We start from the raw sequence: 23,789 nt of genomic DNA on the forward strand, positions 1-23,789 counted from the left end.
CCAAAAATCCTAAATACCCTAACATGTGGGGTATCATTGTCTGAAATTCATTACGTACGGAATTCTGAAAGAGCGAGGTCCGTCTCGCACTTGGCCGATTTTACAGGATTTGCCGTCTGTCTGTAATATGGACTTAGACTAGTCAGACACTACGATTTAAATTGCAGCTAGGTTTTCAATATATGTACTTACTGTCGACAAATTTTAGTTGAAATTTTGTTAGTCGCACAAATTTCACGTTACAGTTACGTTACAGTTAATTTCACGTTACGTTTTGTTAGTCGGTCAATATAGCTAGCCCACATAGCGAATTAAAATCGCGCGATTTTTTTTCGCAATTCTGAAATTCCTCAAAAATCCTCAACATTATGTGACTTTGACCGAAATATGCACCCCTCAAGGTTCCCTCATTAAACTCATTATACCATAACTTCATTTTCCTCTCGCCCTCTTAGTGAGGGCGACGTCTTTAAATAATTTAGCTTATTCCTTCACTTTGGAGCTTTAGACAATGGTTCTTGACTGAATTTTAAATCTTCGACTTAATTCATCACCCTTACGAAACATCTGCTTTATTATTAATAACTAGCCTATGGACTTAGTCCGCGTGGACTACACTTTCAAATATTTTACTCCCTTTGAATTGTTATCGTGTACAATGTCGGGAAAATATCCGGGTACGGAACCTTCGGACTCGGGTGCACAAGTCTGACTCGCACTTGCCCGGTTTTTTGTGGTTTTTAAACAAAATTTTCGTTGTTGGGTTAAGATAGGTTACGAAGTACCTTACCGATGATCCTTTCAATCGAAATGCATAGTAGATACATTTTCCTATTTAACAGAGTAAGTATCTTTTGGATAAGTCATCCATCCATCAGCCTGTATGCGTCCACTGCTGGACATAGGCCTTTCCAAGAGCGCGCCACCAAACACGGTCCTCCGCCTTCCTCATCCACCCGCTCCCCGCCACCTTCTTCAGGTCATCGGTCCAGCGGGCTGGAGGTCGTCCCACACTGCGCTTACCGGTACGCGGTCTCCACTCCAGAACACGTCTGCCCCAACGGCCGTCGGTTCTGCGACAGACATGACCTGCCCATTGCCACTTCAGCTTGCTAATCCTTTGAGCTATGTCGGTCGCTTTTGTTCTTCTGCGAATTTCCTCGTTCCGGATTTTATCCCTGAGAGTAATACCCAACATAGCTCGCTCCATAGCGCGCTGAGCGACCTTTAGTTTGTGGACGAGGCCAACTGTCAGTGTCCACGTTTCTGCTCCATACGTCATCACAGGTAGGACGCACTGATTGAAGACCTTAGTCTTCCGATCTCAGTGTCCTGGTGTTATATGTTGCCAAATAGAATCGTTTGGTATGGTAGCCATCCGTAGCCCGGTGATTCTTAGCACCCCCTGCCCTGCCGTGACCGCGACCGCTACCGTAGTCGGGAATAGCAGGGCTGCCGGGAACTGGGGGCCTTTGTCTGTTAGCGCTGCTCATTGGAAGTAGTGCCCATACTGACCACGCTGGGCAGGCGGGTTGGTCAGCGCAGGGCTGTAGGCTGCTTCGCACCAGTGACGCTGCTGCCCGTCTCTGGTCTGTGCTATTTTAGAGCCCAGCAATTTGGAATGGATATCCCGCCATTTTTTCGGTCGTCATTGCCTCGTTTACTGATTCGCAGGGGGCACCACGTGCAGGTGAGGTTGACAATTGGGGTGCTAAGATGTTAGTGCACCCCCTTACCCCCCTTTGGATAAGTAGCCCAATAGAATAAATAGCTCTCATCGAAAATATCTCGGGCACGCTTCCCGGTTAGTTCACTAAAATCCTTTCGATGTTCAGTTTGTAAACTGCGGGCGATAGAGTTGCAAACTCTTCCACTTAGCTTAGTTTAACTAACATTGGATAACAATTTAATCGAGTTTTCGTTTTATCTTAGTTCTTAACTTATGAATTAAATATTTTTGAGCTTGCCCTTTGTACAAACCGTAATTTAACTACTATTATTCTAATTACTGATATCTACGCACAGCTCAAACTACTGGACGGATCGGGCGTTTGGCATGCAGATAGACAGTTATTATGACTTAGACATCGTCTAAGAGAGACTTTTTGAAAATCTAATCCCTAAGGGGTTTGAAATTCGCACAGTCCGCGCGGACGAAGTCGCGAGCAAAAGCTAGTCCATGTATAATATCTGTCGCAAAGAACCGATTTTGGATACCCAACCCTACGTAGTAAGCTGTAACTTGTTAGTTGCCACCATGGATCAGAACTAATAACATTAGCCGGTTAACAGCCCAGCCATAGCTCATAAACCCGGCAAGTTAGCCGGATAGCCGCCCCGCCTAAACGGAAAACAATACGCTAGTAAAATTTCACGACTGCCATCATAAAAGACTGCTTTATTGCCAAAATTACGACGGACGACAGATTTCTTTGGATTCTTTGGGCCGAAACTCCTTAAGTGATTAGATAAGAGCCTTGGTGGTCCAGCGATTGAAACCACTTAAAACGCGCGGATCTAGAATTCGCGGATTCGATCGCTTTTCACGGACGTCACAGTTTTCTATAACTTATTACTTGTTTGAGAGTGAACTACTACATTTACCAATAAAAACTTCAAATAAAAATGTATAAACTAATTCCACGAGAAATATAATATCTAAAACGCAATAAATACATTAATCAATTGCACCATCATCAACCCATTATCGGCTCACTACTGAGCACCGGTCTCCTCTCAAAATAACAAGGGTTTAGAGTTAGACCATGGTCCACTACGCTGGTCAAGTGCGAAATGACAGACTTTACACACCTTCGAGAGTATTATGGAGGACTCTCAGACATGCAGGTTTCCTCACGATGTTTTTAGCAAGTGATATTTAAATTTTTTTAATGTTGCAATGCAATTTGCAACATTTAACGAAGCAAGTAGGAGTGCAAATAATGCAATTCCACACAAACGCTCGCTCATCGCGTATTTGCATATCTGCAATATTAGTGCGAGGCGAGCTGTACGTGCCATTAACTCTCAGGCACCTTCGTCCTGTGTTTATTGAGTTGCTACCAGTTATTTGCATAAAATACTTGCAGCATACAGTTTTCAGTCCGTTCAGATATTCCCACTAGAAGTGAATTCATTTTGAAATCTTTAAAAGTTCTATTTAATATTATTCTATGGTAAGTAGTAAGTACCATCGGTTTGTACTCATTCGGTGGAGATCTTATGAAGAATTTTGGAGGCAGATAATAATCATTAAGCTAATATGAGAAAAAGTAAAATCATCAGTATCAGTACTTAATTCACTCATACATCCCACAAATTCTTCGTATATTCCTCTGTACGCTTGAATTTTTTAAATATAATAAATACTACATTATATCTACTATACTTTAAGCCCTTGATCCTTATCACGGGTTTAAAAGTTAACTACTAAGTATTTTTCTCTCCGGTAGAAGAAAAACTATTACAAATTAAATAGCCATTTAATTTCGTTCAAGGAAAGGATAATAAAATGTTTAAGCAATGGCTTTTACTCCACATTACCCCGGCTCCTCTGCGTAATGTGGCCGTAAACAAGGGACGATAAAGGCTAAAGTTGTATAGCAACAATGGAATCAAATGGGAGGAGGATGGCTCGCAAAGAAGTCGGGCTTGTTACGGGATAACGAGCTTTATGTTGTGCTCGTGGACAGCGCTTTATGATTTGTTTGGTGTACCGTGTTATTGTAATTTTCAATTTCCTTTGTAGTATTATTAAAAACCGCTACTAGCGGTGCAATGGTTTTAGAAAAACGTGCAAAATAATGTTCTATCATTGTATGTAGCAACTAAATAGGTATCTCTCACCACATCACACTAATATTATAAAGGAAATTTGTGTGTATGTGTGTACATGTGTATGTATGTGTGTGTGTATGTTTGTTACTCCTTCACGCAAAAACTACTGAATGGATTGGTCTGAAATTAAGAATGGAGATAGATTTATACCCTGGATAGGCACATAGGCTACTTTTTATCCCGGAAAATTAAAGAGTTCCCACGGGATTTTAAAAACCTACATCCACGCGAACGAAGTCGCGGGCATCAGCTAGTTGGATTATAAAGCAATTAGAACTTTGAATATACAAGTAGGTCTATAATTATTAATTAAAGAGTAGAAAATATGTAACATATCATATGATTTTCAAAATGTGAAATAATTAAATAATTTTAAATATTTTCATAGTAGCGGGCATCGTCTAGTTCTAAATTAAAACTGTGCCTTTGTCTCTACACTTTACATTGTACAAGAGGTTAGGTAGTTTTAGCAGTGTGTTCTCAATAAATACAAGCCTAAATTAAAAATTTATGACGCCCCCGACAAGTGAAGGTTACAGAAACTAGAAAAGAGCTGATAAATTTCAAAGGGTTGAACCGATTTTCTTGGATTATAGCTAAGAACCATCTAAGAACACTCTCGATCAAGCCACCTTTCAAACAAAAAAACTAAATTCAAATAGGTTCATTCGTTTAGGCGCTACGATGCCACAGACAGAAACACAGATACACACGTCAAACTTATAACACCGCTCTTTTTGGGTCGGGTTTTAATAATAATTAGATTTGAAAAGGATACGGTAGAGAATATTTCTCTTAAATGTAATAAGACATGGAATATGTACGTAAGTATAATGTTAAGTGCATATAAAAGTGTTCCGTGCATGAAACCTAACCCGGCGGAATGCGAGGCGTCGTTCGCGAGCCATTAAGCCATGCACTCGCCTTCATGCGAGCATATAATGCTGAATGTTTATAGGCGCATTTGTACCCAGAGCTGTGGTAATACTGTTGTACTACTGTTGACAATGTGAGAGTGGTTATACCTACTGTTGACAATGTGCGTGCATGGAACATGGAACCCAGCCCGGCGGAATGCGAGCTGTCGTCGCTTGCGAGCCACTCGCCTTCATGCGAGCTTAATGCTGAATGAATGAAACACTTGGGCGCATTTAGAACCCTCATATCTTTAGTTTTAAGTTTATGTAAGTAATTAATTATTTTCACCACTATATCTATTTATCCTTCAATTCTAACAATCTTTCAAATCTAACAAAATACTTTGGACTTGGGACCGTTCCCAAGGACAGCACAAATCAAAGCTCAGCTAGGGACTTGGCTCTTTAACATTGAAAGCATTATGAACTTGTGAGTCTTGGCAACCGACATTAAATATTTTTGGTGGAATTATTATACAAAGAATTATTTCTTTTAACTGAGTAATTGAAGTTATCTTAAAACCAAATAAAATAAAAGAAGAAATGGTAGTTTCTAATTAGTTTTGTCCATTTGTATAACTGCAGCGTAAATTAATTTCGCGAACTGCGCACTTCAACACTCGTAAGATGAGATGTGGGTGGTACGGAAGCGCGATGCATTAAGAAATGAGGCACTGCCCCGGATATATTTCCCGGGGGTGGCGGACATTTGTTTCAAAAACAAAAATTACCGTGGTACTTAGACCCAATAGCTCAAAGGCTGACTGAAATCCAAAAGATTAAAACCCCACCACATCGATACTATACTTAAATGTGAAAAGTTTGTCAGTCTGTCTGTAAGCTTTGCAACGCCCATCCGTTACTATGTTTTGTCTCGGAAAACCAAAGAGATCCCACGGGGTTTTTAAAAACCCTAAATCCACGCGGACGAAGTCGTAGTATCATCTAGTGGACAATAACTATGTACTTACTTTTTTAAATCCCAAGGGAACTCTTTTCGCTTATTCGGTTTAAAAGTAGTCTGTATCCGTACACGGGATGCAATTTACATAGATCTGTACGAAGGGGGCATAAACTACTTTTTATCCCGGAAAATCACATAGGAACCACTTAACTTAACTTAGGCTAACTTGTATCTGAATTTAAGAAAAATAGTCGCCGGCATCATTTCAAATTTTTCGAACAAAATAATTAATTTCAAAGAATGAGAAAGAACATGTAATTTATTTCCGTAGATTAATTTCGCGAAGTCAGCTGCAGTACTCGTAAGATGAGATCTGTGCGCGATGCACTTAAGAGATGAGGCATTGCCCCGGACGGGGGATATTTCCCCGGGGTGGCCGGCTCTCACTGACACCGGACGTCTAGTCGGGGAAAACAAAAATTCAAGTGCATTTTACTCGCTAGAAAGAACATTTTAAAAACTGGATTTTGTTACTTATTAGATTTTGTACGCTGCATGAGTATCGATTACAATAAACATCATGATCAATTCCATCGCCCGGTCACTACTGAGCACAGGTCTCCTCTCAGAATGAGGGGTTTAGGTCATCTTTCGCCATGTGCGGGATTAGCAGACTTCACACACCTTTGATAACATTATGGAGAATTCTCAGGCATGCAGGTTCCTCACAATGTATTCTTTCACCGCTAAAGCAAGTTATATAATTTAAATGCTTAAAACGCACATAATTCCGAAAAGTTAAGAGAGCCCGAGATCGAACCCATACACTCCAGAATAGGAGACGGACGTCTTAACCTCTAGGCTATATGAGCTGTTTCTCACGGGTCTTAAAAGTTACATGACCTCAAAGGGCCAATAGTAGGTATGTGTTTCTAGGGTTCTCTATCTATTACGGTTCATCTGGTGAACCGTAATAGGTTAGGAACCGTCTGGTAGAGTTGAAATTTTCACAGAATGTGTATTTCTACTGCTGCTATAACAACAAATAATAGAAATTTCAAAATGGCCCCCATGAAACTTAAATAAATTAAAAATGTTATTTCTTGTTACGACGGTACGGAATCCTTCATGTGCAAGTCCGACTCGCACTTGGCAAATTTTTATAAAGCCTTTAAGCGCGAAACGGTAGGTAATTAGATCGCGCGGTCGTTCGTAACGATGCTTATCTAAGGCCATTCGTTACGGAAACGGGGGTTAAGTGAAAGTAATGCCTTTGCAATAAAACCATTCATTAGGTCCCAGTCCACTGTCCCGGCCTTTTTAATGTATCTCTCTAAATCGGCTGCTTATTCTTCTGATAAAATTACTGCAAGTAAAAGTAAAGTAAGTATATAGTTACATACTTGGTTTTTAGGGTTATATAACCAAACGGGATCCTATCACTAAGCCTCCACTGTCCGTCCGTCTATCTGTCTGTCTGTCAGCGGAATCTGATCAACCGTTATAGGTAGAGAGTAGAAATTTTCATCACTGTGTGTATTTCTATTGCCGCTGTAATAATCAAAATTTCAGTGTCTGTCGAAACATAATCTTGTAGGATGGTACGGAACAGTTCGTGAGCGATTCCGACTCGCATTTGACTAGTTTGCGTATACAATTACATGTCATATACCTATTTACTTATATATAAATGCGCAAGTGTGTCTGTTTGTCTGTTACCTTTTCACACCCCATTCGTTTAACTATTTTGATAAAATTTGGTAGGTACAGAGACAGCTTGTATCTTGGAAATGGACATAGGTTACTTTTTATCCCGGAAATTCAAATATCCGCGGGATTTTCAAAAACCTAAACCCACGCGGTCTAAGTCATGGATATTATCTAGTATGTTAAAGTTCTAATTACCACGCATACCTAAGTATGTGGAATAAGTAAGTAAATACAAAGTTCTGTCTGCGTTTGCTTCGCCTCTGTGTAAATTAATTTCGCCTACAAGATCAGGTTTCCTTGACTCTTCTGCAATATCATTTTACTTAAAGCATTATTTTCTCCCACTTTATTCACTGAAATTAAAATAAACAATGGCATGTTGTACTACTCTTTGTATTGTGAGGTAATTGTAGGTTCCCTTACGCAAAGACTCCATTACGAACTGTCATCTCCACATAATATTGCTATCGGGAAGTAAGTCTCTGTCCCACCACAGACGATTAGCGAGAAATCAGTTGAACTAGAAATTATGGTAGATTCTTCGACGATTCAAAAGGACTTTTATAAGTTTACTTATTTCAATAAAAATATCTTCCTATTTCTATTTTTATCAGCGACTGTGCGAGTGATGAGACACGCGATAACTCGCGCCACCCGGTTGCTCGGATAGGTGGCTGAGATACCTGCACAAACTGCGCGAATGTTTTGCCCGCCAAGAGAGCGTCGCTGAGCGAGTTTTTCTTTGATAACTCTTGCCGCTGCGATAAGCTAGTGCCGAGAGAGTTCTCGTGCAAATCGATCAACTATTAATATATTTATCTCTTTTATTGACTCGGAACCATACATCGATTGTACGTTTCTTTAACGAGGAAAATAGTCATAGCTTCTCCGTCGGTGGTGGGGCAAGCTCCTTACATTTTGGTACTGATTGTAGGCAATATTAAATAATACATATTAAATTACTTCCTTTGAAGTTAATGAATTTCATATTAACATTTTGGAATTCTCAATTCTAAAATTACTTATTACTTACCTCGATGAGATATTAAATTATTTCCTTTGTATGTACATTTTAATATTGTTTTGGAATTCTCTCTTCCAAAATTACTTTTTACGTAAAACGTTTTCTAAACATAAAAATATAAGTATTATTTTAAAACAAAGTAATATACAAGTGTAAATTAAAAATTTATAACACCCCCGACGATCCAAAGTATTTGAGTTTTCCAAAACATCATTTTCAAATAAATAATTATGTATTTAGGCAACGTCCATCTTGACAGCTTGACATTTGTCTATTGACATAATATTATGAACCTATCGGTTATCTAACCTTTTTTCTACAAGAAAACTAGAAAAGAGCTGATAACTCTTAAACGGCTGAACCAATTTTTTTAGATTATAGCTAAGAACACTCTCGATCAAGCCACCTTTCAAACAAAAAAAACTAAATTAAAATCGGTTCATTCGTTTAGGCGCTACGATGCCACAGACAGATACACAGATACACAGATACACCTATACACAGACACACAGATACACAGATACACACGTCAAACTTATAACACCCCTCTTTTTGGGTCGGGGGTTAAAAATACGCATTGTTTTACTTTCTGCCATAATCATATTATGAATTCTCGTATTTTTTTGGTTCTGTCTGTCTGTCTGATTAAAAGTTTGAGTATCACTTGCTTTAAAGGCGAAGGAAAATATGGCGAGGAAACCTGCATTAGTGAGAGTTCTCCATACGTCCTAAGTCTGCCAATCCACACATGGCCAGCGTATTTGATGGAAAAGAAGTACCTACTGTAAGGAAATTTTATTTAAATGTTTAATTTGTATGTATTTTTTAATGTAGCTATTGTTGGAATTTGGTAATCCCAATTCCCAATCCGACTTTATATATCTCAACCGATAAATGCAATCTACATCTTACGTACAGAATATAATAAGGATTTTATGTTTAGAATTGTATTAAATGTAGCTATGTTGGAATTCGTTAGAGACAAAAGTGTTTCCGTGTCAGCTGTGAGCCGCCGGAATATCTTCTCAATCCTACATCCGACTTTATGCATTTCATCCGTAAAGTGCAACGCTCTGTCTTACGTACAGAATATAACAAAGATTTGAGCTGAAAATAATGTTATCAAAATTGCTTAACTGTATCTATCTACCTATGTTTTCGAGACGAATCCTAATTATAGGATCACTTCGTTGTCTGTCTGTCTATTTATCCTATCTGGCAAGACCCGTCAAGGGAATCAAAAACTATTAGGGTACTTCCCGTTGACCTAGAATCAAGTAAAGGGAAAAATCCAAAAACCGTGACTACACCACAAAAAATAATTAAAAAGTATTATTTTTTGCGCGGTACGGAATCCTTGGTGTGCAAAACCGATTCGTGCTTGGCCGGTTTTTGCCTCTAAACTGTCTCTACTCTCGTGATTCGAAATAAGCGAGCCACGAGACGAGTAAGGCAGCCAAGATAGCTTCTTATTACCGTAGAAATAGATGAAAATGTAGTGGAAAAAGCCTAGAGGAGAGGAGAAAATAATTCCAGGCACAAATAGGATTGCAACACTGCGGTGTCGTTGTTTTATGAATATAAAGTGGTGTTAGTGCGCAGAACGCAGACCGATAAACCGATATTATGCTCCATTTGATTTTTAGGGTACCGTGCCTCAAAAGGAAAAACGGAACCTTTATAGGATCACTTTGTTGTCTGTCTGTCTATCGTGTCTGCCAAGAAACCCATAGGGTACTTCCCGTTGACCTAGAATTATGGAATATGGCAGGTAGGTAAGTCTTATAGTACAAGTAAAGGAACAAGTGTAAATTAAAAATTTATAACACCCCCGACAAGTGAAGGTTACAGTAACTAGAAAAGACCTGATAACTTTCAAACGGCTGAACCGATTTTCTTGGACTATTCCGCGCCTACGATCCAAAGTATCTGAGTTTTCCAAAACATCATTTTCAAATAAATAATTATGTATCTAGGCAACGTCCATCTTGACAGCTTGACATAATATTATGAATTGTTGTTGATTGACAATTGACATAATATTATGAACCTAACGGTTATCTAACCTTCTTTTCTACAAGAAAACTAGAAAAGAGCTGATAACTTTTAAACGGTTGAACCAATTTTTTTGGATTATAGCTAAGAACACTGTCGATCAAGCCACCTTTGAAACAAAAAAAAAAATAAATTAAAATCGTTTCATTTGTTTAGGCGCTACGATGCCAAAGACAGAAACACAGATACACACGTCAAACTTATAACACCGCTCTTTTTGGGTCGGGAGTTAATAATAATTAGATTTGAACCACAGACAGATACACAGATACACAGACACACAGATACACAGATACACACGTCAAACTTATAACACCCCTCTTTTTGAGTCGGGGGTTAAAAAAAACACAAACAGACAACATTTTCTATTATAACTGTTTAAATTCGCAAAAAATGTCCAGTAATGGAAAATTGAGAAAATAACATTATTTTCCAATTTCTAACAAATGAACCGCCAAATATAAAGCAATATGTCCGCCGGCTAGAGCATCGTGGAACAATATAGTCGACACAGACTACAGCAGAAAGATAGACAGACAACGCCCTACCAAAAATTACTTTTAGCTGTTAGCTCTTTCCGCGACTTAGTCTGCGGTACATAATATGTACCGCGAACGAAGAAATTTATAGCCTGTATTTCTTTTGGATAAATTAGCTTTCTAATGGTTGAAAGTTTATTCAAATCGGTTCAGTAGTTTCAGAGTTTATCGTTTAGTTATAAGAAACACATAAATCTTTCCTCTTTATAATAACTGTATACCTAGATTAGTATAAGCAGAAGCCGTCTTATTGCTGCACCATTTGGGTCTATAGTGACAAAATTTTAATGGCTGACAATGAAAACTTATTCCTACTTGGTTATATTTGACGAAGATTGATTTTTTTTCTAGTAGAGCTAAAAACTTCATCACATATTTTTAAGTTCTGTGAGAACTAAACAGCGCATCAAAAGCCAGTTTAAAACTATGAGAATTATGTTATAAGTACTTGGTGACGATTATATGCATTTTACTTTTTTGGAAACCTAAGGCTTCTGTACTAAGCTTGTTAACTTACGTTAAGCTATCGCATAACTGGCTTCACTTTTACGAACGCCTTTGCTCACGAGTGCTCCATCTACGTTTTTCTTCAGTCTGTCTTAATGGATAACAAAATAAATTGTCTCAAAACTCGTGGGGATTGTTTTTAAATTTCGTTACCGAGTTGCAGGCACGGGGCAGACAATGGTGAGATAGAGTTATGTGGGGTTGATTAGTGTGAGCGGGACATGTGTTTACTTTACTCGAAGGGAAAAGTTAACTCGATGACAAGATTCGAAAATAACGACTTACGCTCGAACCTGATTGAATTTTTGCGGTTCATATTATCTTGTATGTTTTTTTCTGTAGGTACATAAAAGGAGGAGTTTCTCCTTTACATACCTACAGGAAAAATGTAGAAGATAATATGAACCGATTGATATGCAGTTAGTCAGTTGACTAACTGAAACGTCCTAATCTAGCCAAACTTGCTGGATCTAGTCTCTAGAAACTTGAATTTTTAAGAATAGGCTCTCCCTGTTTTTAATATGTTATGTAATACGAAAGAATTCTGAGAAATTAAAAAAAACCGAGAATAGCTATCCTTTTCTTGTATAAAATTATTATTATTATTAATTATTTACACTCATTATTAACGCCCGAGCTCATTAGAACATTACAGTTATTATGTTTGAAATTGTTCTTAGCTACTTTGCGTGAAAATATATTTTTTTTGGTTAGCGGAAAAACACTCTAAACTTTAAAATAATATTGTGCAATTTAATAAAAACAAAACCACGTGTAAATGACGCAATCAGATTAGCAAATGTTACAATAATATCAATAATTTATTGTAATGCCACTGGATTTGCTTGAGAATAATTTATTCAAGCGGATCTTAGATTAATAATAACGTTTTATTTTAAAATACCTATCTATTATTGAGAGCTTCTTATAATGGACTAGTTTTTGCCCGCGACTTCGTCTGTGAATGCGATTCCAGAACAAAAAGTGAAAATTCATTTGGAACCTATTTACAAAGTTAACACGCTCTTTTTCATCTTTCTCGCAAATTATTTTTTAACCCCCGACCCAAAAAGAGGGGTGTTATAAGTTTGACGTGTGTATCTGTGTATCTGTGTGTCTGTGTATCTGTGTATCTGTCTGTGGCACCGTAGCGCCTAAACTAATGAACCGATTTGAATTTAGTTTTTTTTGTTTGAAAGGTGGCTTGATCGAGAGTGTTCTTAGCTATAATCCAAGAAAATCGGTTCAGCCGTTTGAAAGTTATCAGCTCTTTTCTAGTTACTGTAACCTTCACTTCTCGGGGGTGTTATAAATTCTTAATTTACACTTGTTGAGATACACAATATCTCCCACGGGAAATATAAAGCACACATCATGCCCTGTCCCTATTCTATATACAAAATATACATTTCACTAACCCCCCGACCCAAAAAGAGGGGTGTTGTAAGTTTGACGTGTGTATCTGTGTATCTGTCTGTGGCATCGTAGCTCCTAAACTAATGAACCGATTTTAATTTAGCATTTTTGTTTGAAAGGCGGTTTGATCGAGAGTGTTCTTAGGTATAGGTTATTCAAGAAAATCGGTTCAGCCGTTTGAAAGTTATCAGCTCTTTTCTAGTTACTGTAACCTTCACTTGTCGGGGGTGTTATAAATTTTTAAATTGCACTTGTTATAGACAGACATGCACAATCCGTAGTTAACCGAAAATAATATATATTAAATATTTCATAGAGCGCTTTGCATTATAATAAGGAAGGAGATTCGGGTATATTTCACCGGCTGCCACTCACAGTTCATTCTTAGGCTTAGTACACACATTCTGTGTAATCTTTAAATTCCTTCTTAGGATCTCCAAATGTCGGTTCTCAGCGGATGTATGGAAAAGAGAGATTTGTTTTAGATCCTCATTTCTTACCAATGTCAACACAACTTTTAGACAGCTACACTTATGAAGTATTTTCGATCCATGAAATTATTAATTGATCAAAATTTGAATGGTTTATGGTCGTTGATCTATAATTTTTACAGCGCAAAAAATCACGTTTGGAAATTCAATATTGATTTTTTTTCCAAAAATTTATAGCCAGTGTTGCTCAGGATGATCATAAAGATTTTAGCGATACCCCATACATCGAAATCTATTATGCATTTTGAAGATATGGTAGAGTAAAGAAACTCACATAATACACATACAAACCCTACAAACATTACACTCTTTTTGCGCAGTCGTGTAACAAGTGTTTTACTAATTTTAATTATAACAAGTGTAAATTAAAAATTTATAACACCCCCGACGATCCAAAGTATCTGAGTTTTCCAAAACATCATTTTCAAATAAATAATTATGTATTTAGGCAACGTCCATCTTGACAGCTTGACATTTGTCTATTGACATAATATTATGAACCTAACGGTTATCTAACCTTCTTTTCTACAAGAAAACTAGAAAAGAGCTGATAACTCTTAAACGGCTGAACCAATTTTTTTAGATTATAGCTAAGAACATTCTCGATCAAGCCACCTTTCAAACAAAAAAAACTAAATTAAAATCAGTTCATTCGTTTAGGCGCTACGATGCCACAGACAGATACACAGATACACAGATACACAGATACACAGATACACAGACACAGATACACAGATACACACGTCAAACTTATAACACCCCTCTTTTTGGGTCGGGGGTTAAAAATACCTACCTGTGTATTCTATGTCTTACCCTAAGTGTAGTTAAGATGTATGGGAGGTGATTTAAATACTTTTTATGGGACATTCCCGGCCCTCTCGAGTTGGGGCTGATCGACTGAACGACAGAATGAATGGTTTGTTCGCGAATCACGGGCCATTATCAATTTTACATGGCCATTCCATCGACGCGCATTATGGATCTTATTATGTGCTAACGGTGATCTTTATAGGCTTTGTTATTATTCGAAATTTATACGTAAGTATCAATCAACAGTAAGTTTTAGGGTAAATATTCAAATATATGAGGTAACCCTACCCGCTCCTCGTTAACCCCGTATTTGCTTTGGTGAAGTATAATTAATGACTCCCAACCCGTACGGGTACAATCCAAACATCACCCAAGCGAAATCCGCCGTCTCAACGACTAAACGATTTCGCGCTCAAATGATTGACTCCAATGACCTAAATAAATGGTTCCAGAATAAGGACTGTGACCTTAACTTGCAGCGTGTGATATGACTTTGCAATTGTGTATTGTGTGCGCGTCGATGGAATGGCCATGTAAAATTGATAATGGCCCATGATTCGCGAACAAACCATTCATTCTGTCGTTCAGTCGATCAGCCCCAACTGGAGAGGGCCCGGAAATGTCCTATAAAAAGTATTTAAATCACCTCCCATACATCTTAACTATACTTAGGGTAAGGCATCTATGTCTACAGTGGCAGAGTAAAACGTACATCCTGTAACGTCGAGTGTGTGTAGATTTGTATGGTGGTGTGTGTTGATAGTGTATATTGCTTGTTTTTCCTGCTTCTTTAGTAGTATAGGAGGATTTGGAAGTTGTCTGTAAGGTTACACAACGAACCAGAAGCGTAATGTGCTATAAACCGCTGAAACAGATAAATCTACATCCAACCATACAAGACATGTGGTGCTGCGTGGTGGTGGCGCGTATTGCTTGCTTGGTGGCTAGCTTTTCTTGCATGTTTAGCAGTGGGAGGGCGGGCGGTGTAATATCGGAGCAAGACTTTGCACCATATAGATTTGTCTGATCATAGCGAATTAAGCTTGTATTTCCTTGGAGGTATGTCATGGAATACGTCAAAGTAAAGTAGTGCTTCTATTCAACTGCAACACATTTAAATTGTATATGAAGTTAGCAAGTTAGTTCTGTCTTGAAATTGTGGAAAATTTACTTGGAAAAGCATAATTTTCAAAAATTTGATAGCATTTTAGATTCGGGTAGATAGGTATGCAGTGAGAAATGAAGAGCCACTTCATTAGCATAAAACATAGCGGTGTAGGAATATTCGTGAGGACCGGCCGATAATGGCGCCCTGTTTAGGCATTCCATTGTGTTTTGATTTATTTCTCCGTGAGAAATGTTATTGGTCATATTTTTTTCTGCAGGCGTGAAAATTATTATAAAAGTGTTCCTTTAACATTGGGCAATAAGACTTCATATAAGGAATTCTTCTTATAAGAAATGCTTCTTATACATTTTCATCTTGTCCGTAAAAATGACTAGTTTTAAAGTTTACATTTGTATGTAAATTTTTGAGACATGTAACTTTGAAACTGAATCATATGATTTTGGTCTGGTGGAAGGCTTCGGCCGTGGCTAGTTACCACCCTACTCGTAATGCCGTACTGCCAAGCGATTTAGCGTTCTGATACGATGCCGTGTAGAAACCAAAGGGTAGGGTTTAATGAAAACTGCGATACCCCTGCCAGGTTCAATATCTTGTCAAATAAATTAACACAAAGGTATATTGTATGACCGCCCTCCAGCCATAACCCTCTATAGGCACATATTGACACAGCCATCGACCCTCGAGAGGCATCGAGAGGGCTGATTGATATTGGGAGGAGGAGGGCCCAATTAATTGGCTGACTCGCGACTCGGCCGGAATGTTCTCATTAAACTTAAACAAGTTTCAATTTCATTAACAAAACAGCGAAGCTTTACAAAGTTGAAGCTGATTTTATAATGAGGAAACAGGCGAAAATGCTGTTTGTATCTGGATTTAGGAAAATTAAATACTTTTGACGTGAACACGTCTGTCTATTCGCTCGTTAAGCACCGTTTCAAGCTATACTCTATTCACACAACTGAGTTAATGCATCGACAAAGACAAAAAGTCAGTGGACGTTAAGCATTTTGAGTGACTAACCAATCACAAACTGTTATAGAGTACTCTATCCATGGAAACGAGTTAGTACGAAAAACTTAGGCTCGGCGCCCACTGACTTTTTGTCTTTATTTCACCGCGGTCCTGTTTTACCCCTCAGCTGGTGAGAGGCTGGCTCAATTTTTGCGCAAGTGATAATGGTCTTCCCCAAGAAAGAAAGATATTCAGAGTTAGCTATTTAGGTAAGGAAAAATAAATAAAATTACTCGCCCAAAAAATTATAATAAGAAGTGTAACATTTTTCTTACTGGAAAGAAGATTGATTTTAAGCAATTTAAGTCATTATTACTTCTGTAAGAAATTACTATCAATGGCTTAGTTCACTACACATTATCTACATCAAATGTACCCTTAACATACTCAGAACACAAAGAGAATAGAGTAAGAAGTAAATAGTAGGGTAGTTGGAAAACAATAAAACACTCAACACAAGGGGTAAATCACGCAATCTAAGCCCTCTACGACGTACCTTTGAAGCGTATCTTTTTAAAGAATTGCTTCGGATACCGAGGCTTCGTGCGCCCGGTTCGACCTGAAAACACAATAACGATGCAGCTGTAAACACCATATTAAATTGAAAAATTTAATTTTTCACTGGATACTTCTACAGCTGTGATAGCCTAGTGGTTAAAACTTCCTCGCTTGCTTTCACGATGAAGGAAAACATCGTGAGGAAACCTGCATGCCTGAGAGTTCTCCATAATGTACTAAAACGTGAGTGAAAATTCACACTTAGCAAGCTTGGTAGACAATGGCCTAAGCCCTTCTTATTCTGAGAGGGGGACCTGTATAACTCTATTGCCCATAGGCTAAAATACCCCTGCGTTTACCCTTAAATAACGATGAAATGGGATCCCAGATCGTTACGCATGCGACTTAACAGATGTTTCTGAGTAAAGGTCAAAGTAGAACCCTAAAGTCGGTCACCCATCCACTTACAGATTTGAGTCAAAGTTGCTTAATCAATGCATATCATTATTATGATAGTGATATGTGTTTACTCTAAATTCGTTTCAAAGCCCTAAGATGATGGTTGAAACAATAATATAATTAATTATTCATAACGTTCAGAATGACGCTGATGACAGAATTTTCAGAGAAATGTTTTATTCAATGAATTAACAGCTTCTTACGGAGGTCGGTATAAATCCCTTCATTGCTATGCATGTATACAATCAGAGTTTTCAAGAGGCTCTGCATATTCATCGATCAACTAGGGGTTTAATGAAATCGACTCGTTTGCGAATTTGGTATCCGTTTACAATTTACATGAGAGATAATCCCGCGTCAGATGCCAATTACTGAAACTAAAGGTACTTGTAGCCACTTGGTATCAGTTCATCATTCATTGTCATTAATATCAACACATAGACGTCCACGACTGGACTTAGGACTCTTTAGACCTTTCCTCCGCAATCTTTTTTGACCTTCCTGGCGCAGTGGTAAACCCTGTGATCTTATTAGTGGGAGGTTCCGGGTTCGATCTGGTGGGAGCCTTCGGCCGTGGCTAGTTACCACCCCACTGGCAAGGCCATGCCGCCAAGCGATTTAGCGTTCCGGCACGATGCCGTGTAGAAAACAAAGGAATATGGGTATAATTAAAACTGCCATACCCCTTCCAGATTCCGAGCCCGACTCTATCTTAGACTGCATCATCACTTACCACCAGGTGAGATTGCAGTCAAGGGCTAACTTGTATCTGAATTTTTTTTAAAAGCTGCAAGTTTATGACCTAAACTTCTAGCTCCTAATGACGGTTTTATTCCTATCCGTTCCATCTGCTGGTGATATAATATCAGGCGTCCAAATTGCCGCCCCAGAGTCGCCTCGTTCTAGCCATTTGTCGTAGAGTAACAAGTGTTGCCATCAAGCTATCCGACGTTTGTTTGTATAGATATAGTATGTAACATATATGGTACGATATGAAATAGGCGAATTTTATAGCTTTGACATAAATTCCTTGGCTAAACATGTAAATTTTCAGAAGCAATCGCGTTTTCTTATACTATTTAAGATTTAAATAAAAATATTCCTACGAATTGAGAATTTCCTTTTTTGAAGTCGGTTAAAAAGAAAATTGAATAGGCGCCTTCTGGGCAGGCCTTCATCATCTTTTAATTGGTGTGCAGTCAAACGCAAGCAAATATAGTTAAAAGAATCCTTGATTTTTCTAGCATAGTTTTCATTTATTTGTAGTAGCTTACGATTTTCTTCTAACCATCTCGATCATGCCGAGTTAAAGTGTGCTGAATTTACCTGAAACAAATAAAATACATAGTAAGGCAAGTGTAAGTTAAAAATTCATAACACCCCCGACAAGTGAAGGTTACAGTAACTAGAAAATAGCTGATAACTTTCAAACGGCTGAACTGATTTTCTTGGATTATAGCAAAGAACACTCTCGATCAAACCACCTTTCAAACAAAAAAAAAACTAAATTAAAATCGATTCATTAGTTTAGGAGCTACGATGCCACAGACAGATACGCAGATACACACGTCAAACTTATAACACCCCTCTTTTTGGGTCGGGGGTTAAAAATAATACGTGATGATTAAATTGAACTTTGGTGTGCAATTGAATTGAAAATTTAAAATTGAACAAAAGTGTGTTTGTTTGTGTTTGTAATTGATTTGCCGTTGAATCAAGTCGCAACAGAGCAAAGGATCGATGTTCTTTTTGGGATAGTTGGGGTATAGTTAAAGACATACCTACTTACTATCCCGGAAAATAAAAGTCAAAGAGAGGTTTTAGGAACCTAAACGTGAACGAACTCGCGGGGCCTAACTAGTCTTATATAAATAAAAATAAATAAAAACATGTAGTGGTTACACAACTTAACGTCTCTTGAAAGAAAGAAAACTTTTTTATTTGATCACAAAGAGCCTTAAACTAATACATTAATCTATCCTTTAACATTATAGGTCATGTGCGACCAAATCTAGGTCTCCCACGGTCTCCTCTCTCTTGCGGCTCTCTTCTTGTGTGCGATCAGCATAAGTTCACTTTAGTGCTTACAATTGAGCGTGTAGAAGCCACGAATGGTTCCGCGGGCGTTCGCGTTTTCAAGTCGTATTTATTTTATGATTGCAATATGGATGCAAAGACGAAAGTTTCGTATTTCGCCTCTGACGCTACCTGCGACTGTAACGTATTTCGAACAAAATGGCAGTGATAGCAAAAAAAGTTGAACTTTGCTTATTAAGTTTGGGCAAGGGTTAAAGAGCTACTCAGAAATCAGAACGCCTAGTCGTAATTAATCCATCCATATCACATCATCACACTAATATTATAAAGGCGAAAGTTTGTGTGTATGTTTGTTACTCTTTCACGCAAAAACTACTAAACGAATTAAGCTAAAATTTGGAATGGAGATAGATAACCTGCTTTTTATCCCGGAAAATCAAAGAGTTCCCACGGGGTTTTAAAAACCTATATCCACGCGAATGAAGTCGCGGGAATCAGCTAGTTAGGAAAACAAGGAGATCCTACAGATTTCAAAAAAACTGAAATCTACGTGGACGACGTTGCGGACATCACTAATTACTTAGTACAAAGATATCTTGCACCCTGTAGACGGGAGATAAACTTTAAGAGGCCAGATTGATTTTTTTTTTGCAGTCGGTACCTACTTACCAAGCGTCTTTACGTCTGGAACACAATTTGAAGTCTGTTGCGGGAATAAAATCTAAGTAAAGCCGGCAAGTGCTCTGTTCGTTTGTTTTTGTTTTTGCTGTGTTCGGTACGCCGCAGCAACTCTTATTTCAGCTTAGTGAATTTTTGACATTGTACTTACCTACTTGAAACAATTTATTTACAAAAATAAAAACAAGTGTAAATTAAAAATTTATAACACCCCCGACGATCCAAAGTATCTGAGTTTTCCAAAACATCATTTTCAAATAAATAATTATGTATTTAGGCAACGTCCATCTTGACAGCTTGACATTTGTCTATTGACATAATAATATTATGAACCTAACGGTTATCTAACCTTCTTTTGTACAAGAAAACTAGAAAAGAGCTGATAACTCTTAAACGGCTGAACCAATTTTTTTAGATTATAGCTAAGAACACTCTCGATCAAGCCACCTTTCAAACAAAAAAAAACTAAATTAAAATCGGTTCATTCGTTTAGGCGCTACGATGCCACAGACAGATACACAGATACACAGATACACAGAGACACAGATACACAGACACACAGATACATAGATACACACGTCAAACTTATAACACCCCTCTTTTTGGGTCGGGGGTTAAAAAGCGATGCGACTTCAATAGCAATATTTATCAAACAATAATAATAGATTTAAAATGTCTACTTCGAACCCGAGACTTTTGAAATATAAGATTCGCTACCCACTGTGAAAACCTTTAGGCCAAAATCAATAAGGTTTTGGAAATGTAAAAGTTATCGAGGTATTTATTGAAGGCATCCGAATGGGTTACACAGACTAGAGATGGCTCCTTTTAAATCATTTTCATTTGGTAAAATTTTTTTTTGTATAGTGCGATGTCACAAGTGATTTTTACACGGTAAGTGATTTTTCCATTTTCGCTGCTCCAATCGTTTGCTTCGTTAGTGCAAGATTTTTTTCTCTTTCTAACACGTAGCGATGCAAGTGTTTTCGCTTGCACACTTTTTGGCGATTTAGCTCGGGTAATTTTTCATTCAAGATTTTTCAAACTTTGTGAGATTTTGATCCAAGTTTTTTCACAGGCTAAAGTAGCAAGTGTTGTATTATGTGAAACGGCTTTTCATACGATTTTTCAAATGCTGCCCATGAAATGGTCCAACTCTATATTATCAGACCCATCGAAAGGGGGTAGATACATGAGACCTCACATTCAGCGGGTCGACACGCACCAATCTGCATAATGTAATTAGATGTTTGGGATTAACCTTTTGGATTGCGATTGAAATACCCAAACGTCGTGCTCTTTTAATTAATATGGGTTTACCATAAATGTAGTATCGAAAAATCGTAGTTCTATGGGGTTTACTAACGTTGTCAGTTAGTTGTAACACAAGGGGAACGACTTACGAAATACGAGCCAAGTTTATTTTGACTTTAATTTTAATCTTCATGCTTTTACATTGAATTTTTTTAATTTTCAAGGCAGCCATTTTGAAATTTTTATTAAATATTTGTCGTTATAGCGGCAATAGACATGTACATTCTATGAAAATCTCAACCGTTTACCTATTACGGTTCACGAGATACAGCCCGCTGACAGACAGACAGACAGACGGACGAACGGACAGGCTGACGACACCGGAGCCTTATTAATAGGGTTCGGTGTGCACCCTTCGGGAACCCTAAGCAGCCCTGGAACGTATAATTTTCATAGTAAGTAGGTATCTCTTTAAAGATATTTATTTGCAAACTTGTTGTAACGTGGAATGACAGGATCATGAGATTATCGACTCGACAAAACATGTTTGTCGAGTCGATAATCTCTCGTCCTTACGTCCTAAACCTTTTAAAAGGGAAAACATAGTTCTATTCTTATTTCTTACGGATAAGAAAAACGTGCGAAGGTAAAATAAGTAAATATTTCTTTATTTGGGATGAAAGCGACACATAAAACCCAAAAAGCTCGTGAGGAAATGTTCTCAAATGTGTGTTAAGTCTGCCAATCCGTACTTGGTCAGCGTGATATACTATGGCCAAATTCCTTCTCAATCTGAGAGGAGACCCGTGCTCTGTAGTGAGCCAGCAATGGGGTATGATGACGCGGACGTGATCAGAGCCAATTTATAAATTATAAAGTTATTTACTTTTATTTTACTCTATATTTGGAACAATGCGAAAGTGTACCTATTCATCTGACTGTTAATACTACTTAATACTAAAGAGATATTGGATAGAATCAGGCGTTACTTTGTGGAAGTTCATGTTTAGCAAGAAACAGTTAAAATTATTTTAACTGTGTGTGAGTGGTGGTGGCAGTGCTTGCTTGGGAGCTTGGCTTTATTGCTTGGTTGGGGAGGTAAGCGGTGCTTAGCTTGTAACTGCATGTTTGACCATGCAGATTTTTTCTGTTGGCGGATTATAGCAAAATAATTTTAACAGTTTCTTACGAAAGAGATCCCAGGGAAGGACATATTATAGGCTACTTACGTGCCGTAAAATCCCGGGATAGAGTCCCCATTCTTAAATCGTGGCCATCATCTATTTGGTATGCATCCAGAAGACAGACAGAATAATTTTTATCCCGGAAATCAAAGATTCCCCGTGCTATTTAAAAAAAATTCTAAATCCACACGGATGAAGACACGGAGAGTTTCACCCACATATAAAACCTTGAGCAAAAAGTTTTAGACGAAATGAAGCGACTATGTATTATGTATATTCTTTGCACACTTATAAAACAACGTTGGAAAAGTGTGCGCAGGCATTAATTAGCGTTCGTTTGTGGAGGGCTTATTAGCATTTTTATGAGGTTTATGAGATCGCACGAGCGCTATCCACATACACACTAGCAGTGGCCCGCGACTAGTTCTCCCTTCGATTTAAGCGAATACACAGACAAACGTAAATTGCTACTTCGTTAGTGTGCCGTACACGAAAGGTGCCAACCTGTGGTGCCAACGGATCCTATTAACAAGTCTCCGAGCCCGTCCGTCTGTCTGTCAGCGGGCTGTACCTATCTCTTAAACCGTAATAGGTAAGGGATCAATTCAAAAATCAGTCAAGTGCGAATTGGCTTCGTACAGGAAGGTTGAGTGATTTTTGTGTTGGTACATCCATACATGGGTCATTAAGTCATAGCCTCAGGTTGCCGGCATGTGCCGGATATTATCTGACACCTTGTAATGTAATTGTATGGCATATTATTGTAAATTGAATACTTGAAAAGAGCAACCGCCGAGTTTCTTGCTGGTTCTTCTCGGTAGGAACGGCATTCCGAACCAGCGGTAGATTATTTTGACGATTCAAAACCACTTGTAAAAGTTTAATTGAATAAAAATATTTTGAATTTGAATTGAATTGATTTGAATAATGTAGGATATATTACTCAGATTTTGTTCTGCCACGTTTTAGGATTCAGTGGGCGTTTACTTGTAGGTATTTGTAATCCGATTACCGCAAAACCGAAATCTGAGAACCTAGTCAGCCGACTAAATACTAACTTTTCAATTCTATCCAAACTTCTTAGCTCAAGTTAAGGCCTGCTTTGGATAATTGACATTAATTACCTAAAGCCCTATAAAGCGTAAATACCTGTCTAAATGTCAGTTAGTTATTCAAATGAGAGCATGTTGGTAATTCTTTGAAAGACAGTTTTATTCAGTGTTCACAATTAGCATTAATCTGATTTCCGATAATTACTCACAATAGCTCGTAATCATAGAGTTCAGATTATTTATAGAAATGGTAAAGGACCGTGAACGTGTCGCGCAG

At 38.0% G+C, this 23,789-nt stretch overlaps 1 protein-coding gene and 2 long non-coding RNA genes across 3 annotated transcripts in view; 1 reads left to right on the forward strand and 2 right to left on the reverse strand.

Annotated features, from left to right (window-relative positions):
• The window catches only part of LOC123868360 (low-density lipoprotein receptor-related protein 2), a 305,413-nt gene that overhangs the window by 78,241 nt on the left and 203,383 nt on the right, over positions 1–23,789 (reverse strand). The gene's annotated exons all lie outside the window — the stretch shown is intronic.
• Positions 1,651–19,394, reverse strand: LOC123868361. Its single transcript, XR_006796633.1, has 3 exons — positions 19,384–19,394; positions 15,984–15,986; positions 1,651–1,740 (listed from the first exon to the last, which is right to left on the reverse strand). It is a non-coding gene; the product is annotated as an uncharacterized LOC123868361 (long non-coding RNA).
• Positions 7,492–22,250, forward strand: LOC123868362. Its single transcript, XR_006796634.1, has 3 exons — positions 7,492–7,546; positions 10,173–10,179; positions 22,240–22,250. It is a non-coding gene; the product is annotated as an uncharacterized LOC123868362 (long non-coding RNA).

Source organism: Maniola jurtina, chromosome 9 (assembly GCF_905333055.1).
Source record: "Maniola jurtina chromosome 9, ilManJurt1.1, whole genome shotgun sequence".
Lineage (NCBI taxonomy): Eukaryota > Metazoa > Arthropoda > Insecta > Lepidoptera > Nymphalidae > Maniola > Maniola jurtina.